General features: G+C 35.4%; 2 non-coding genes across 2 annotated transcripts; both read right to left on the bottom strand.

Annotated features, from left to right (window-relative positions):
- Positions 1-521: 521 nt before the first annotated feature.
- Positions 522-625, bottom strand: LOC112704619 (small nucleolar RNA R71). The gene has a single exon (XR_003155236.1). It is a non-coding gene; the product is annotated as a small nucleolar RNA R71 (small nucleolar RNA).
- A 19,491-nt stretch (positions 626-20,116) lies between these two features.
- LOC112704535 (small nucleolar RNA R71) lies at positions 20,117-20,224 on the bottom strand. Its single transcript, XR_003155156.1, has one exon. It is a non-coding gene; the product is annotated as a small nucleolar RNA R71 (small nucleolar RNA).
- Positions 20,225-20,486: the final 262 nt, after the last annotated feature.

Raw genomic sequence — 20,486 nt, 5'->3', positions numbered from 1 at the left:
AAGGCACTCTTGTTGAAATTGATCCAGAACCTGAAAGGACTTTGAAGAGAAAATTAAGAGAAGCTAAATTACAACAATCCAGAAACAACCTTTCAGAAATTTTCGAACAAGAGAAGGAGATGGCAGCCGAAAATAATAATAATAATAATGCAAGGAGAATGCTTGGTGACTTCACAAAGCCAACGTCCAAGTTTGATGGAAGAAGCATCTCCATTCCTGCCATTGGAGCCAATAACTTTGAGCTTAAGCCTCAACTAGTTGCATTAATGCAACAAAACTGCAAGTTTTATGGACTTCCATCTGAAGATCCTTATCAGTTTTTAACTGAGTTCTTGCAGATCTGTGAGACTGTAAAGATGAATGGAGTTGATCCTGAAGTCTACAGACTCATGCTTTTCCCTTTTGCTGTAAGAGACAGAGCTAGAATATGGTTGGATTCACAACCTAAGGATAGCCTGGACTCCTGGGATAAGCTGGTCACTGCCTTCTTGGATAAATTCTTTCCTCCTCAAAAGCTGAGCAAGCTGAGAGTGGATGTTCAAACCTTCAAACAAAAAGATGGTGAATCCCTCTATGAAGCTTGGGAAAGATACAAGCAGTTGACCAAAAGATGTCCATCTGACATGTTTTCAGAATGGACCCTATTAGATATCTTCTATTATGGTCTCTCTGAATTTTCAAAAATGTCACTGGACCACTCTGCAGGTGGATCTATTCACCTGAAGAAAACGCCTGAAGAGGCTCAAGAACTCATTGACATGGTTGCAAACAACCAGTTCATGTATACCTCTGAGAGGAATTCTGTAAATAATGGGATACCTCAGAAGAAAGGAGTTCTTGAAATTGATGCTCTGAATGCCATATTGGCTCAGAACAAAATGTTGACTCAACAGGTCAACATAATCTCTCAAAATCTGAATTGATTGCAACATGCATCCAACAGTACTAGAGAAGTAGTTTCTAAAGAAGCTTATGATCCTGAGAACCCTGCCATGGCAGAAGTTAATTACATGGGTGAACCTTATGGAAACACCTATAATCCATCATGGAGAAATCATCCAAATTTCTCCTGGAAGGATCAACAAAAGCCTCAACAAGGCTTTAACAATGGTGGACGCAATAGGCTGAGTAATAGTAAGCCATATCCATCATCTTCTCAGCAACAGACAGAGAATTCTGAACAAAACACTTCTAATTTAGCCAATATAGTCTCTGATCTGTCAAAGGCCACTTTCAGTTTCATGAATGAAACAAGATCCTCCATTAGAAATTTGGAGGCACAAGTGGGTCAGCTGAGTAAGAAAATCATTGAAACTCCTCCCAGTATTCTCCCAAGCAATACAGAAGAGAATCCAAAAGGAGAGTGCAAGGCCATTGATTTGATCAAAGTGGCCGAATGCACTAGGGAGGAGGAGGATGAAAATCCTAGTGAGGAAGACCTCCTGGGACGTCCTTCAAGCAAGAAGGAGTTTCCTATTAAGGATCCAGAGGAATCTGAGGCTCATATAGAGACCATAGAGATCCCATTAAATCTCCTTCTGCCATTCATGAGCTCTGAAGACTATTCTTCCTCTGAAGAGGATGAAGATGTGACTGGAGAGCAAGTTGCTCAATATTTAGGAGCTATCATGAAGCTGAATGCCAAGCTGTTTGGTAATGAGACTTGGGAAAGTGAACCTCCCTTGCTCATTAGTGAACTAGACACTTGGATTCAGAAAACTCTACCTCAAAAGAAACAGGATCCTGGCAAGTTCTTAATACCTTGTACCATTGGCACCATGAGCTTTGAAAAAGCTCTATGTGATCTAGGGTCAGGGATAAATCTTATGCCACTCTCTGTAATGGAGAAGCTAGGGATCATTGAGGTACAGCCTGCCTTGTTTTCATTACAATTGGCAGATGAGTCATTGAGGCAAGCTTATGGAATAGTAGAGGACGTGTTAGTAAAGGTTGAAGGCCTTTACATCCCTGCTGATTTCATAGTCCTAGACACTAGGAAGGAAGAGGATGATTGCATCATCCTTGGAAGACCCTTCCTAGCCACAGCAGGAGCTGTGATAGATGTCAACAGAGGCGAATTAGTCCTTCAATTGAATGGGGACTACCTTGTGTTTAAGGCACATGGCCATCCCTCTGTGACAAAAGAGAGTAAGCATGCAAAGCTTCTCTCAGTTCAGAGTTAAGAAGAGGCCACACAGTCAAACTCTAAGTTTGGTGTTGTGAAGCCACAACCAAACTCTAAGTTTGGTGTTCAGACCCCATATCCAAACTTTAAGTTTGGTGTTGGGACCACACTAACATTGACCTGATCACCTTGTGGCTCCATGAGAGCCACTGTCAAGCTATTGACGTTAAAGAAGCGCTTGTTGGGAGGCAACCCAATTTTATTTATCTAATTTTTATTTTATTGTTATTTTGTGTTTTATTAGGTACATGATCATGAGGAGTCACGAAAAAAAATCAAAAAAATTAAAAACAGAGTCAAAAACAGAAGAAAAAAATTTTTTTCACCCTGGAGGACGCACGGGCTGGCGTTCAACGCCAGTAAGGTGCATCTGGCCGGCGTTCAACGCCAGAACAGAGCACCATTCTGGCGCTGAACGCCAGAAACAAGCAACATCCTGGCGCTGAACGCCAGGAATATGCCCAGAGAGGACAAACTGGCGTTGAACGCCAGTAACAAGCATGAAACTGGTGTTCAACGCCAGAAACATGCATTACATGGGCGTTGAACGCCCAAAACATGCACCAATGGGCGTTTAAATGCCAGAATGATGCACGAAGGCATTTTACATGCCTATATGGTGAAGGAATGGTATTTCTTTTCATCTCAGGATCTGTGGACCTCACAGGATCCCCACCTACCTCGCCTTCTCTCTTTCCATTCAAGGTCATTCCTTCTATTTTTTCATTCACCACCTACATCTATCCACTCTTCCCCATACACCCCACCTACCTTTACAATTCGACTTCTCTTTCCCACCCAATCCCACCCATATAGCCGAATCCATCTCCCCTCACTCACCTCCATTTTCTTCTTCTTCTTCTTCCTCTCTTCTTTCTTCTCTTGCTCGAGGGCGAGCAATATTTTAAGTTTGGTGTGGTAAAAGCATAGCTTTTTTGCTTTTCCATTACCATTAATGGCACCTAAGGCCAGAGAAACCTCAAAGGGAAGACAAAAGCTTCCACCTCTGAGTCTTGGGAGATGGAAAGACTATAAGCCGTCATAGCTCAGTGGTAGAACATGTGGCTGCAAATCAAGAGATCCCTGAGATACCTCAGGGAATAAGTTATCCTCCACACAAATATTGGAAGCAACTAAGGGTAGAAACACCAAAATTACTAGGAATCATTCAACAGAAGCAAGGAAGAGACATAGAGGAGCTCAAAAAGCACCATTGGACCTTCAAGAAGGCGCCACCCTCACTCAGGTGGATTCATTCCTTGTTCTTTATTTCTTTCTGTTTTCGGTTTTTAATGTTGTGTTTATTTATGTTTTGTGTCTCTACTTCATGATCATTAGTATGTAACCATGCCTTAAAGCTATGAATAAAATCCATTAATCCTTCACCTCTCTTAAATGAAAAATGTTTTAACTCAAAAGAACAAGAAGTACATGAATTTCGAATTTATCATTGAATTTAATTTAATTATATTGATGTGGTGACAATACTTTTTGTTTTCTGAATGAATGATTGAACAGTGCATATGTCTTTTGATATTGTTGTTTATGAGTGTTAAAATTGTTGGCTCTTGAAAGAATGATGAACAAAGAGAAATGTTATTGATGATCTGAAAAATCATGAAATTGATTCTTGAAGCAAGAAAAAGCAGTGAAAAAGCAAAAGCTTACAAAAAAAAAGTGGCGAAAAAAAATAGAAAGAAAAAGAAAAAGCAAGTAGAAAAAGCCAATAGCCCTTAAAACCAAAAGGCAAGGGTAAAAAGGATCCAAGACTTTGAGCATCAATGGATAGGAGGGCCCAAGGAAATTAAATTCAGGCCTAAGCGGCTAAATCAAGCTGTCCCTAACCATGTGCTTGTGTCATGAAGGTCCAAGTGAAAAACTTGAGACTGAGTGGTTAAAGTCGTGATCCAAAGCAAAAAGAGTGTGCTTAAGAGCTCTGGACACCACTAACTGGGGACTCTAGCAAAGCTAAGTCACAATCTGAAAAGGTTCACCCAGTTATGTGTCTGTGGCATTTGTGTATCCGGTGGTAATACTGGAAAACAAAGTGCTTAGGGCCACGACCAAGACTCATAAGTAGCTGTGTTCAAGAATCAACATGCTTAACTAGGAAAGTCAATAACACTATCCGAAATTCTGAGTTCCCAGAGACGCCAATCACTCTGAACTTCAAAGGAAAAAGTGAGATGCCAAAACTATTCAGAAACAAAAAGCTACAAGTCCCGCTCATCTAATTAAATTAATATTCATTGATATTCTAAAATTTATAGTATGTTCTCTTCTTTTTATCCTAATTGATTTTCAGTTGCTTGGGGACAAGCAACAATTTAAGTTTGGTGTTGTGATGAGCGGATAATTTATACGCTTTTTGGCATTGTTTTTAGGTAGTTTTTAGTAAGTTTGAGCTACTTTTAGGGATGTTTTCATTAGTTTTTATGTTAAATTCACATTTCTGGACTTTACTATGAGTTTGTGTGTTTTTCTGTGATTTCAGGTAAATTCTGGCTGAAATTGAGGGAATTGAGCAAAACTCTGAAGAAGGCTGACAAAAGGACTGCTGATGCTGTTGGAATCTGACTTCCCTGCACTCGAAATAGATTTTCTGGAGCTAAAGAACTCCAATTGAGGCGCTCTCAACGGCGTTGGAAAGTAGACATTCAGAGCTTTCCAGCAATATATAATAGTCCATGCTTTATTCGAAGAAAGACGACGTAACTTGGCGTTGAACGCCAAGTTCATGCTGCTGTCTGGAGTTAAACGCCAGAAAAACGTCATGATCCGGAGTTGAACGCCCAAAACACGTCATAACTCGGAGTTCAACTCCAAGAGAAGCCTCAGCTCGTGGATTGATCAAGCTCAGCCCAAGCATACACCAAGTGGGCCCTGGAAGTGGATTTATGCATCAATTACTTACTCATGTAAACCCTAGGAGCTAGTTTATTATAAATAGAACATTTATCTATTGTATTAGATATCTTTTGACAGTTTAATCTCTTGAATATTTGGTCACTTGATCATGGAGAGGGCTGGCCATTCGGCCATGCCTGAACCTCTTTCACTTATGTATCTTCAACGGTGGAGTTTCTGCACACCATAGATTAAGGGTGTGGAGCTCTGCTGTACCTCAAGTATTAATGCAATTCTATTTTCTTTTATTCAAATCTCTCTTATTCTTATTCCAAGATATTCATTCGTACCCAAGAACATGACGAGTGTAATGATGAAAGTGACGATCATTATCATTCTCACTTATGAGCGCACGTGATTGACAACCACTTCCGTTCTACATGCAACCGAGCTTGAATGTGTATCTCTTAGATTCCCCAACAGAATCTTCGTGGTATAAGCTAGATAGATGGCGGCATTTATGAGGATCCGGAAAGTCTCACCTTGTCTGTGGTATTCCGAGTAGGATCCTGGGAATCCGGAAAGTCTCACCTTGTCTGTGGTATTCCGAGTAGGATTCCGGTAATGAATGACTGTGACGTGCTTCAAACTTGCAAGTGCTGGGCGTTAGTGACAGACGCAAAAGAATCAAGGGATTCTATTCCAGTAGGCGCAGGAACCAACCAGTGATTAGCCGTGCTGTGACAGAGTGCGTGAGCGTAGTTTTCACTGCGAGGATGGGATGTAGCCATCAACCATGGGTGATGCCTCCAGACGATTAGCCGTGCGAGTGACAGCCGCAGAGGATCATTTTCCCGAGAGGATTGAAAGTAGCCACCGCTGATGGTGAACCCCTATACACAGCTTGCCATGGAAAGGAGTAAGAAGGATTGAGTTGAAGAAGTGGGAAAGCAGGCGTCCTTGAGCCATACAGTATCTCCATTCGCTTATCTGAAATTCCCACCAATGAATCTGCATACGTATTCTATCCTTTTTATTATTTATTTTCTTATTTCTATTTTCGAAAACCCATAAACCATTTTAATCTGCCTAACTGAGATTTACAAGGTGACCATAGCTTGCTTCATACCAACAATCTCTGTGGGATCGACCCTTACTCACGTAAGGTTTATTACTTGGACGACCCAGTACACTTGCTAGTAGTTGAACGGAGTTGTGACCACACATAGCAGAGAGCCACAAGAATAATTCCATATAAAATAAAGAATACAATATTGTGAGTATCACAATTTCGTCCACCAGTATACACACTGGCTGAAAGTCTTCTTATGCATACGCACAGAAAGGTGTGCATACGCACATAGCAGTGTGTTCTACTCCTTTGTTTCTTCATGAAATCTCATACTTTTCATGCTTTCCTTCCACTTTTCCAAAGTCATCCTTGCCTATTAAACTTGAAATCACTTGACAAAACATATCACGGCATCGAATAGGATAAAAGTAGAATTAAATTGATTAATTAAAGCACAAAAAGCATGTTTTCAACAATTAGGTGCAATTTAAAGAGAATTCACAAAAGCATGCTATTCAAGTGAATAAATGCAAGTTTATGTGATGAAATCCACTCAATTCAAGCAAAAAATTATCATCGAGTATGGACTCATGAATTTTCCCACTCTTAAACAATAGCATGTGCTCATGCTAATCACAAAGGAAAAATAACTTATTGAATGAAACTACTTATATGCATGCAACTATTTCTATCAATTGATGTGGTCAAAATAAACAAAAAACTTTCCAAGCAAGCATATAGATATATAGGGCTAAAACAAAGAATTAGTTCACTGCAATCACAATCCCATGAATTTATTCGAGTTTTCAAAAAGAATGTAGTAATTTGCAAGATGATACAAAATAAGAGATATGGAGACATAGAATTAAGCAATGGAACCCCTCACCAAATGTGTATACGCTCTAATCGCTTAGTGTTTAGGGTTTAATCACTCAATTCTCCTCTAATCATACTTTCTAGGATTTGCTCTTCATTTAACAATCAACAAATATTTAATGCATTTATGCAAGTATCATGAGGACTTATTAGGGTTGTAATGGGGTTATGGTTAAGGTAGGATGAATATGATCAAGTGGACTAATAATTAAATCTTTGATTAGCTTAAGTATCCATCGAACCTATATCAACCTAATCATTATAATGCAATCTAACTACCCATTATTCTCCTTTTCTACACATTCATGCATTCTTTGCCATTCAAATCACATATGTATTCATTATTCACATTTATATATTTTTTCTTCTTTTTTTTTGGGTAATCTTTGTCCCTTTTTTTTGTTATTTTTCTCATTTCATTTTGTTCTTCTTTTTATTTTTTATTTCCTTTTTTGGAAAAATATATGTATATGTACAAAAGATAAATGCTTATGGTTTAAGCAATTGACATATGAATGTGCACCCATTTTCCAAAACTCCCGAAAAATACCCAAAGAAAACTTTTATTTTCTTCCGATGTTTTTAAAAATTCCCCCAAACTTAATGATACACATCCCTCAACCTAAGTTAATCAAAGATGCAAATCGCAGACATCATGGTTTTTTTACTTTGGGTTGTAATGTGCTAATGTTAAGAACAAAAAGGGTTAATAAGGCTCAAAAGTGGTTCACAAGGGTAGATACAAGGGTGAGACTTTATGGGTTAGTAAGCTTTAATTTCAATAATTAGGGCTGGGCAAAAATATCCAAATTTTAGATTTTAAACCAAATCCAAACCAAACCATTAAAAAAAAAACAGTTTTAAATAAAAAAATGCAAACCAAATTGAATCTCTTTTATTAGTTTGGTTTTCTAATCCAAACCATTTAAACATTTTAAATCCGAATCCAATCCATATCCATATCCAAATTAAAATCCAAAATTGAAAAAAAAAATCCTAATCTAAGACTGACTTGGTGAAAAATATATACCAATACTACGACGACAACTATAACAACTCCTATATTAATAAGAATAACAATCTGGGTAAAAGTGATGATGGTCATGCCGTGTTTATGTTCAAGTTCGAGGAGGACGAGGATTTTGGTGAAACTTATTGGAATGATTTTTAGATCAGCATATGTAAATTGTAATTTTTCTTTTGCACAAATTAGTGAAATTTTACGTGAAATGAATTGCTGATGAGAAAAATTATGCTTGTTCTTATTTTACCTAATATTTGGTGGTGTGCGTTCTAAGTGTTCGACAAAATGAGTGAATGAGAGCGTGTTAGTTAGGATCGGAGTTTAATTATTTTCATTTGGTAGCCAACTAAGCTTGTTTGCATGACGATAAATCGTACTAATTACAGCAAGACTGGTTAAATAGTCCAACTAACATTCAATTGTTAAGTCCAATTCATTCAATTGTTAATGTTAGTTAACATCACAAGATATTGATGCTGTCATTTTCAACAAAAGTAGAAAAAAAAGAAAATTGAAAATAGGAAACGTATTTACTAATTTTCAAATGGTGATTTTGTTGATCAATACACACTTGGTACATTAGTGAGCAAGTTCGTCTTCAGAATTGTAAAAAATCAAATAAAATAAAAATAAAAATTCATCTAGAAAGAGACAATATGTGAATTTGTCAAATTCTTGAAGAACAAGTTCTAGTGACATATGGAAGGTTGATGTTTTCGGGTTGTTGTTTTAGGAAGATTTTTCGGTGGTATACTTTTGATGTTTTGAGAATGATTAAATGTTATATAGATTAGTTATTGTTATAAGATTTATAAAGAACAAATCCTAGTTGGATTGAACATATACAATTTAAAAAGACTTTAGTATTAATTTCTCTTTTAAAAAAAATTATGGATTGAAAATTAGATTTCTAAATACTGGTTTTAAAAGTGGATTTTTGTTTAAAAAATCTGGTTTGGAATTTGAATTTTTAAAAACTGCTTTTAAAACAAAAAATCTGGTTTGGAAATTGGATTTTTAAAAACTGGTTTTAAAATTGAATTTTTGGTTAAAAAATCAGATTTTAAATTTGAAGATTAAAAAATCGGATTTAAAATGGGTTTATATATAAAAACTGGATTTAAATATCAAAACCATTTTAAAATCGGATTTTATTTTTCCAAACTGGTTTAGAACTAGTTTCTCTTTTTAATCCGGTTCCAGTTTGGTTTCACGAACCACAAAAAACTGGTTCTAAAGTGGATGCAATTTGGATTTTTGAAAATCCAAACCATGCCCACCCCTAGCAACAATGGCCTCAATCATTCTAAATGCATTCAAACATCAAACATTGGATATAAAGAATTAAGTAAATCCAATATTACAATAATAGAAGGAGCATAGCACACAAGAATAAAGATTGTGGTTAAAATCTATAACCACACATTAAAAGCTCAATAAATCACAAGGTTGTTTGTTCTATCTCTCTTATATGTCTCATAAAATTGTTGAAGCAAGTTTAAAAAAGAAATTTCTGAATCAAATCAATGGAACACCCTAAAAAGAGTTTTTTCTTGGAAATTTTGTTGTTTTCACCAAGCTTATTATCTATGTATGTATGTATGATGCAATTCAAAATTTCTAACACTTTTTTCTAATTTCTACTATCCCAAAAATTATCATGAATATTTAGGAAGAAATGAACTAAGTACTATCTACTATTCATAACATCCAATCACAACTTCTATCTCTAGAATATATAGAATGCAAATATGAAAATACAAGACTAAAAAGCAATAGCTAGTACGTTGATAAGTGAAAATCTTATACTCTTTCTCATAGCATTTTCATAGTGTTTTTGGTTATATTTTATTAAGTTTAGTATGTTTTAGTGCAAAATTCACCTTTTCGATGCTACTGAGTTTTTGTGTTTTTTCTATGATTTTAGGTAATTTTTAGGCGAATTTGGCAAAGTCTAGTTCAGAGATGAAGAAAGGATAACAGATGTTGTCAATCCTGACCTCCGTCCACTCCAACAAGCATATTTTGAGCTAAAGAGGTCCAATTGATGCGGTCTCAACGGCGTTGGAAAGCTAACTTCCAGAGCTTTCTAGCAATAGATGATAGTTTATACGTCTTTGTCGATTGGAATTTTCTATCGGTAAAGAAATTCACAAATATAATCACGTTGTAAGTATAGTTTCTAAACCAACAGAGAATCCTTTTGTGTAAAAGTTTTGTTTGTCACTTAAGCAAACCCAATAAAAGTAAATAACTGAAGTATTCAAACCTCGGGTCGTCTTCTCAAGAAATTGTAGGGAAGTATGATTTATTATTGGTTATGGAAAATAGTATTTTAGGTTTTTGAAAAAGGTTTGAACAAGAGAAATAAATTGCAGAAATTAATAAATCAATAGCAAAGAAAACTCTTGGCAAGGTATGAAAATTGGAATTCCTATCCTGGTTGTCCTTATCAGGTGTGATGTGAATTGGGTTTTAATCCCACTTAGTTATCCCTTATTAAATAAAGAAAAGTCAAGTGGACTAATTAAATTGATCTTCGAGTCCTAGTCAACTTTTAGAGTGATCCAAATCAATTAGCAATTGCCAATTTCAACCACTGCTGAGTTTGATAACTCAAGTGTTACCAATTAATTAACCAAAGCCAAAAGGGAAGAAAGTCTACTTGAATGAAAATAATTTGGATAAAGTGAAAGCATCAATAACATAAATTAGAGAAAGCAATCATAAGTCTGAAATACCTCAAATTGTATAGAAAATCAATCTAAACATAAAGAGTTCATAAACTAAATTGAGAAAATAAATAAAAGGAACATTGAACCTATGATTGAAGAGTAGAAATCCTAATCCTAATTCTAATCCTAAGTGAGAGGAGAGAACCTCTCTCTCTAAAAACTACATCTAATCCTAGAATTGTGTATGAATGTATGTTGTATGAAGTGTCTGATGAATAGATGGATTCCCCAATTTATAGCCTTTAATCTGTGTTCTCTGGGCTTCGATTTGGATCAAAAAGGATCCAGTAGTTGCTGGGGCCGACTTCTGCAATTTCTGTAGATCACGTACGTCACGCGTTCGCGTGGGTCACGCGTTCGCGTGGGTCACGCGGTCACATCATCTGGAGTTTTGCTCTTCCACATGGTCGCGTCAGTCATGCGTCTGCGTCATCTGTGTTTCGCTTGAGCCACGTGTTCGCATCATGCACGCGTTCGCGCATATGCCACTTTTTGCAAAGCACGCGTTCGCGTCGTCCACGCATTCGCGTCGCTGCCAGTTTCTTCAAGAACTCCATTTTGTGCTTTCCTTCCATTTTTGTATGTTTTCTTTCCATCCTTTAAGTCATTCCTGCCCTATAAAACCTGAAAGTACTCAACACACAAATCACGGCATCAAATGGTAATAAAAGATAATTAAATTTAATATTTTTAAAGCATAGGAAACATGTTTTCACATATGTCATATCATAAGGAAGGAATTGTAAAATCATGCAAATTCATATGAATAAGTGGGTGAAGAATTGATAAAATCATTCAATTGAGCACAAGATAAATCATAAAATAGTGGTTTATCAACCTCCCCACACTTAAACATTAGCATGTCCTCATGCTAAATCCAAGAGAAAATAGTAAAGGTAAAATGGTGGAATCTTATGCAATGCAATCTATTCTAAATGCAAACTACCTAAATGAGTCATGCAGTTCTAGTTATTATTCACTTATATATAAAGCTTACATGTAGTTAAATTGATTCATATCTTCAAGGAATCATATATGTACAATTAAGGCCAAATCATATTAAAGCACAGTCACAATTGAGTTGAGTTAAGATAGTTCACAACTTGCAAGACAATTAATAATTAAACATGGATATATGAGAATGAGCTATTAAACCCTTACTGAATTTTGTGTTTACTCTCTAGTCACTCAGTATTTGGGGTTAATCACTCTCTTCTTTTCTAGTCATGCTTTCTAAAACTTTGTTTTTCATCTAACCAATCAACAAATATTGGATATATACATACAAAAATCACGAGGTCTTTTCTCAGGTTGTAATGGGGCTAAGGTAAGGGTAATGGTGTACATATAAGGCTAAGTGAGCTAACAAAGTGAATCATTGATTAGTCTAAGATCTCACTCAACATACATATTTTATAATTTCAAAGTTTTCTTACCTACTTACCCAAATTTTTCCACTTTTGTATTACATGCTCATGCACCAAATTTATTTTTTTGACTTTTTGTCCTATGTGCATTGATTCTTTATAATTGCATTGGGGTAATTTTTGTATCCCCTTATTCAAATACTAAATTATTTTTTTTTCAATGCACATGGTAATTTAATTTATTTTTATTTCACATAAGCATGCTTCCCAAAATTTTGAGATAACTTATTTAATTTAATTCCCTTTTTTCCTATCATTCCATGTTCCCATAAAATTCCCCATACTTAAATTATACACAATATCTATCTTAAGCTAACCAAGGATTCAACTTGGGATTTTTAATTTGTTTTTCTGCTTAAGGCTAGTAATGTGGTTATAAAATAGAAGGGGATTAAAGAGCTCAAAGTAGCTAACAAGGGTGACATAAAAGGGTAGGCTTATTTGGAATAAGTGAGCAAAAATAAGTAATGGCCTCAATCATATGCAAGCATATAAATACACTAAATAATAGACATATAGAATGGAACAAAGTAAAGATTGCAATTATAGAGAAGAAAACACACAAGAATAAAAATTTATGGTTAAATAATGTAACCATGTAAATAAGCTCAAAATCTCACAGGTTGTGTGTTCTAGCTTTTAACTATGTTCCAAATACAACTTCCAAACAAGTTTAACACAAAAGTTTTGATTTAAATTAGTGAAATACTATAAAAATTTCTTGATAAAGAAAATATTACTTCAACCAAGTAGTAACTAAATGCATAAAATCAAACAAACATGCAATCAAATATGCAAATGAAGCAATGAACAAACAAAGAAAATAAAATATTGGTGTTGAATATGCAATCAAATATGCAAATGAATCAATGAACAAACAAAGAAAATAGAATATTGGTGTTGAAAAGAAGGTAACTAACCCCTGGAAGTCGGTATCGACCTCCCCACACTTAAAGATTGCACCATCCTCGGTGCATGCTAAGATCTGCAAGTGGATGGGGGTTATGGTTCCTCAGCTGGTGCTCTTTTTGTTCCTTTCCTTGCCGGTGGTTTGGGAGTAGCTTTCTCTTTACCCTTCTTGGTGGCCATCCTGAAAAGGAAAAAGAAAGTAACTTTTAAAGCTAAGGGTTAGAGCAAGGAAGAGGATGGTACAAATGATAATCAATGCACGAGAAAGAAGGATGTTGTTAATACACGGTCATGACTACATGTGAAAAGTTCATCAATTGGAAATATGGCAAGTGCATGTGATGGCTATTAAATGTAAGATGTTTATTGGCATGCAGGCAAAGGCATGAGTAGCATAGATCAAGCATGAAATGCCCAAGTTAGATTATCATCTCTTTCAAACTAACAATCTGTTTGTATTGACAATTATATTTTAATTAATAAAATATAAAAGGGGTTTTGTGAAAAACAGGCATTAAAGTAGTAGGATAATATAAAAGTAGTGCATGATGCCATACGGGCTTTTTCACAAACACTTAGCATGCATGGTAAATAAGTTATTGAAAGTATTAAATTGAACATGCAAGCAACCCTATAAAAAGTAATATATAATTGTCAAACAATTCCTTAATAATCCACAAGCAAAATAATGACCCAAATAAATTTTCAACACCAATTAAAAGAAAAAGAAAGAAAAAGAAAAAGAAGGGAAAGAAAAGATTTAGATTTGGGGAAGAAAAGGTAAGATAGTTGGCGGTGATTTGGATAAGCTGTGCGTCGCATGTGATGCGGACGCGTGAGTGACGCGTTCGCGCGGATAGCGCTTCTATGAAATGACGCGGATACTTAGTGTTTCTCTCTCTAATTTTTTTCGAAATCTGTGTTATTTGATCTCAAAATTTTTCAGTTTGGTTCCGTCTAGTGTTTTTCTTTTCTTTTTCTCAAAAAAAATATATATAAAATAAAATAAAATAAAATAATTTATATTTTTGAAAATTTTCGATATTTTTCTTATCTTAAGTTAAAAATCTAAGTTTGGAGCCCCGTCAGTAATTTTTCTGTTTAATTTAATTTTCTTTAATTTTATCTTGTGTATCTTTCTTGATCTTGTGATCTTTTCCTTTGATTTTATAAAAAAATTTGATATCTTATCTTATCTTTCTTTTAAATTCAAATCTCAAAAGTCTAGTATGTTGTTAGTTTTTCTCTTTTTCAAATTGAATTTCAAAATCTCTATTTGACTTTCTCTTTCCAATTTTCAAAACTTTTCAAAATCAAATCTGCTATTGATTGAGGATTATCGTCGGTTAGGAATTTCACACAAATAATCTCGTCGAAGTATAATTTCCAACCAACAAACAATCCTCAATCAAAGTTTAATTTTTTTGTCACTAGTACAAACCCCAATAAAAAATCAGAGTATCTAAATCTTGGGTCGTCTCTCAAGGAATTACAATGAAGTGCTTAATTATTGGCTATGAAGGAAACAAGGGGTTTTGGTTGAAATATGCAAGAATTGTGAATTGCAAGAAATTAAATAAGCATGCAAGGAATTAAATGAAAAGCAATTAAAGTAACAAAGATGGAAATTAGATGGAAAAAATGAACTCTTGGCTAAAGCATAGAAATTGATATCACCATCCTTGTCTAACAATCATATATTGACAATTATGATGAACCAAGCCCATCAAGTCTACTTCTACAAGTGAAGTATGTCAAATAGGCTTGATCAACTTCAATTCATAAGTCCCAATTTAACTACTAATTGGCTTAGTAGTAGATTAGAGTAAATGGGTATCAATTTGACCAACAAGGATTCTCAAATCACCAATTTAATTAGACCCAATGACTCAAGGTCTCCTAATTCCCTTAGCCTAGGACAAGAGTATAGAAAACTACTCCATAATCAATGAAAATATTTCATTAAGCACCTAGAGTGCAATAAAAGTAAACATTATAAATTGCAAGAATTAATGAAAACCATAACTAACACAAACAAGAAATCATCAATAGCAACTAAGATAAACATAAAAAGATATGGAAACATAAAATTGCATTAAAAGAGAATTGAAATTGACAAGAGAGTTCACAAACTAAATTGGCAAAATAAAGAAATTAATAAGAGAAGTTAAGAAGATTAAGACAATAGAACAATAAAATATAAAGAGAGTTGAACAAAAAACAAGAATTAAAACTTAGATCTAAGAAAATTTGACCTAAACTTCCCTAAATTCTAGAGAGAAGCTCTAGCTTCTCTCTCTAGAATTCTAACCTAAAACATGATGAAAACTAAACTATGACTACTTGGTTCATTCCCCTTCCAATCCTTCGGTTCAATAGCATCAGAAATGAGTTGGATTTGGGCCTGGATGCCTTAGAAATTGCCCTCAGCGTATTGCCTTTACTGAGGTCACGTGACCAGTGTCACGCGTACGCGTGGGTGATGCATGTGCATCGCTTGGAAAAATTCTCTCTCATGCGTACGTGTGGGTGACGCATGCACGTGGCCTTAAATTAAGCAAATCCTCATTTCTTCATGAATTCTCCACTTTGCATGCTTTTCTCTTCACTTCTTCCATCCAATCCTTGCCATATAAGCCTAAAATCACTCAACAAACATATCAATTTATCGAATGGAGTTAAATTGAATTAAAATTTGGAATTTAAAATTCTAAAAAGCATGTTTTCATTCTTAAGCATAATATAGGGAGAATTACAAAACCATGCTATTATAGTGAATAAGTGTGAGATAAGTTGATAAAATCCCCTAAATTCAACAAAGATAAACCACAAATTTGGGGTTTATCAAACCTCCCCACGCTTAAACTAAGCATGTGCTCATGCTAAACGAAGAAAGACAAGAAAGGGGGTATGAACATTTATTTAATGCAATCAATCTACCTGAATGCAACTAAATGCAAAAATGCTTCTACCTACTTGGTTAAGAGTAAATCAATCTCCAAAAACACATATGAACATGTAGGGCTAACACAGTATGATGATTCATGAATTCTACCAATTCAAATATCAAAATGAAATATAAACAAACTTGCAAGAAGAAAGCTCGTGAAAGCAGTGAATAAGGAATTGAGCATCGAACCCACACCAGAAGTGTATCTGCTCTAGTCGCTCATGTGTATAGGGTTGATTCACTCAATTCTCTTCTAATCATGCTTTCCAAGATTTGTTTTTCATCTAACAATCAACAATTATTCAATGCATGCTGATGAGCGGATAATTTATACGCTAATTGGCAATGTTTTTAGTATGTTTTTAGTATGTTTTAGTTAGTTTTTATTATATTTTTATTAGTTTTTATTTAAAATTCACTTTTCTGGACTTTACTATGAGTTTGTGTGTTTTTCTATGATTTCAGGTATTTTCTGGCTGAAATTGAGGGACCTGAGCAAAAATCTGATTCAGAGGCTGAAAAGGACTGCAGATGCTGTTGGATTCTAACCTCCCTGCACTCGAAGTAGATTTTCTGGAGCTACCAAAGCCCAATTGGCGCGTTCTCAATTGCGTTGAAAAGTCGACATCCTGGGCTTTCCAGCAATGTATAATAGTTCATACTTTGCACGAGATTTGATGGCCCAAACAGGCGTTCCAAGTCAGCTCAAGAATTCTGGTGTAAAACGCCGGAACTGGCACAAGAATGGGAGTTAAACGCCCAAACTGGCACAAAAGCTGGCGTTTAACTCCAAGAAAAGTCTCCACACATGAAAGCTTCAATGCTCAGCCCAAGCACACACCAAGTGGGCCCGGAAGTAGATTTTTATGTAATTTACTCATCTTTGTAAACCCTAAGCTACTAGTTCTCTACAAATAGGACCTTTTGCTATTGTATTTGACATCTTTTGATCACTTTAGATCTTAGGATCATCTTTGGACGTCTAGTTCTTGGATTATGGGAGGCTGGCCATTCGGCAATGCCTAGACCTTGTTCTTATGTATTTTCAACGGTGGAGTTTCTACACACCATAGATTAAGGTGTGGAGCTCTGCTGTACCTCGAGTATTAATGCAATTACTATTGTTCTTCTATTCAATTCAGCTTATTCTTGTTCTAAGATATTCATTCGCACCCAAGAACATGATGAATGTGATAATTATTTGACGCTCATCATCATTCTCACTTATGAACACGTGCATGACAACCACTTCCGTTCTACAAGCAAACAAGGCTTGAATGTTTATCTCTTGGATTTCTTAATCGGAATCTTCGTGGTATAAGCTAGAATTGATGGCGGCATTCAAGAGAATTCGGAAGGTCTAAACTTTGTCTGTGGTATTCTAAGTAGGATTCAAGGATTAAATGACTGTGACGAGCTTCAAACTCTTGAAGGCTGGGCGTTAGTGACAGATGCAAAAGAATCACTGGATTCTATTCCAACCTGATTGAGAACCGACAGATGATTAGCCGTGCTGTGACAGAGCGCGTTGAACATTTTCCTTGAGAGGACGGGATTGTAGCCACTGACAACGGTGATGCCCAACATACAGCTTGCCATCGAAAGGAGTAAGAAGGATTGGATGAAGACAGTAGGAAAGTAGAGAGACGAAAGGGACAGAGCATCCCCATACGCTTATCTAAAATTCTCACCAATGAATTACATAAGTATCTCTATCTTTATTTTATGTTTTATCCATATTTTAATTATCAATCCTCCATAACCATTTGAATCCGCTTGACTGAGATTTACAAGATGACCATAGCTTGCTTCATACCAACAATCTTCGTGGGATCGACCCTTACTCGCGTAAAGTTTATTACTTGGACGACCCAGTGCACTTGCTGGTTAGTTGTGAAAAGTTGTGATAAAGAGTTGAGATTGCAATTAAGCGTAGCATGTTGATGGCGCCATTGATGATCACAATTTCGTGCACCAAGTTTTTGGCACCGTTGCCGGGGATTGTTTGAGTTTGGACAACTGACGGTTCATCTTGTTGCTTAGATTAGGTATTTTTCTTCAGAATTTTTAAGAATGAATTCTAGAGTTTCAAGGTGATGTTTTCATCATCACCAAAGCTGATTGATTTTCATCAATTTAGCTCTTGAATGTAATGTCCTGCTGAAGCTTGGCTAGCCATGTCTAATCTTTTTAGACTAAAGCTTTAGACTAACATTGCATGATTCCTGGAATTCTTATTAAAAATTTTGAATCTCTTTATTTTCTTTTCCATATAATTTTCAAAAAATCCAAAAAAATTACAAAGTCATAAAAATCAAAAATATTTTATGTTTCTTGTTTGAGTCTAGTATCTCATTTTAAGTTTGGTGTCAATTGCATGTTTCTGTTCTTCATGCATTTTTCGAATTCATTCATGTGTCTTCATTGATCTTCAAGTTGTTCTTGATGATTTCATTGCTCTGATCTTTAAATTCTCTTGTCTTGAGTGTTTTGTTGTTTCTCATATGCATTCTCAACTTGTTAGTGTCAGTAGTATACAAACTTCTAAGTTTGGTGTCTTGCATGCATTGTTTAGTTGATCTTAGTTTCATTTTGATTATTCCTCATTATTAAAAATCCAAAAAAAATTTTAATTTGTGTCTTTTCAAGTCAATAATATAGAGAATTGAAGATTCAGAACATACAGCAGAGGAATTACACAGAAAAAGCTGGGCGTTCAAAATGCCCAGTGAGGAAGGAAAACTGGCGTTTAAACGCCAGCCAGGGTGCCTGGCTGGGCGTTTAATGCCCAAAAGGGTAGCATTTTGGGCGTTAAACGCTAGAATGGATACCATTCTGGGCGTTTAACGCCAGGATGGCACAAGAGGGAAGATTTTGTTATTAATTCAATTTTTTTTCAAGTTTCCATAATTTTTCAAAATCAAATCTTTTTCAAATCATATCTTTTCAATCATATATTTTCAAAATCAATTTCTTTCCATTTTCAAAAATACTTGCTAATAATTAATGATTTGATTCAACATTTCAAGTATGTTGCCTTTTCTGTTGAGAAAGGTTTAATGTCTGAATCATATCTTTCAAATTTCTTGTTAGCCAAGTCATTAAATCAAATCTTTTTTTAAATTGTTTTTCAAATCATATCTTTTCAATCATATCTTTTTAAAACTATAACTTTTCAATCATATCTTTTTAATCACATCTTTTTCAAAATAGTTTTCAATCATATCTCTTTGATTTCCAATTTCAAAATCTTTTTCAAAATCACTTTATTTCTTTCTCAATCTTAGTTTTCGAAAATCAATTACCATTTCTTTCAAAATTTCTTTTAATTAATTCACTTTAATTTTCGAAAATTTCTTTCCCTCTTCTCACATCCTTCTATTTATGGACTAACGCTCCTCCTCAATGCACAATTCAAACTCTATCTCTCTTGATAAGTTCGAATTCTTCTACCTTCTCCTTCTATTCTTCTTTTCCTCTGACACATCAAGGAATCTCTATATTGTGACATAGAGTATTCCATATTTTCTTGTTCTCTTCTCTTTCATATGAGCAGGAGCAAATACAAAAGCATTCTTGTTGAGGCTGACCCTGAACCTGAAAGGACCTTGAAGCGAAAGCTAAGAGAAGTTAAAGCACAACTCTCTGTATAGGACCTAACAGAAATCTTCAAACAAGAAGAAAACATGGTAGCCGAAAACAACAATAATGCCAACAATGCAAGGAAGGTGCTGGGTGACTTTACTGCACCCACTCCCGAATTCTATGGGAGAAGCATCTCTATCCCTTCCATTGGAGCAAACAACTTTGAGCTTAAGCCTCAATTAGTTTCTTTAATGCAACAGAATTGCAAGTTCCATGGACTTCCATTGGAAGATCCTCATAAGCTTTTAGCTGAATTCTTGCAAATCTGTGACACTGTCAAGACCAATGGGGTTGACCCTGAGGTCTACAGACTTATGCTATTCCCTTTTGCTGTAAGAGACAGAGCTCGGATATGGTTAGACTCACAACCTAAAGAAAGCCTGAACTCTTGGGAAAAGCTAGTCAATGCCTTCTTGGCAAAGTTCTTTCCACCTCAAAAATTGAGTAAGCTTAGAGTGGAAGTCCAAACCTTCAAACAGAAGGAAGGTGAATCCCTCTATGAAGCTTGGGAAAGATACAAACAATTGATCAGAAAGTGTCCTTCTGACATGCTTTCTGAATGGAGCATCATAGGTATCTTCTATGATGGTCTGTCTGAACTATCTAAGATGTCATTGGACAGCTCTGCTGGAGGATCTCTTCATCTGAAGAAGATGCCTGCAGAAGCTCAAGAACTCATTGAAATGGTTGCAATTAACCAATTCATGTACACTTCTGAAAGGAATCCTGTGAACAAGGGACGAATCTGAAGAAAGGAGTTCTTGAGATTGATACTCTGAATGCCATACTGGCTCAGAACAAAATATTGACTCAGCA

This window comes from Arachis hypogaea, chromosome 7, assembly GCF_003086295.3.
Source record: "Arachis hypogaea cultivar Tifrunner chromosome 7, arahy.Tifrunner.gnm2.J5K5, whole genome shotgun sequence".
In the NCBI taxonomy this organism is placed as follows: domain Eukaryota; kingdom Viridiplantae; phylum Streptophyta; class Magnoliopsida; order Fabales; family Fabaceae; genus Arachis; species Arachis hypogaea.
This window is presented reverse-complemented; position numbering and strand designations above follow the sequence as displayed.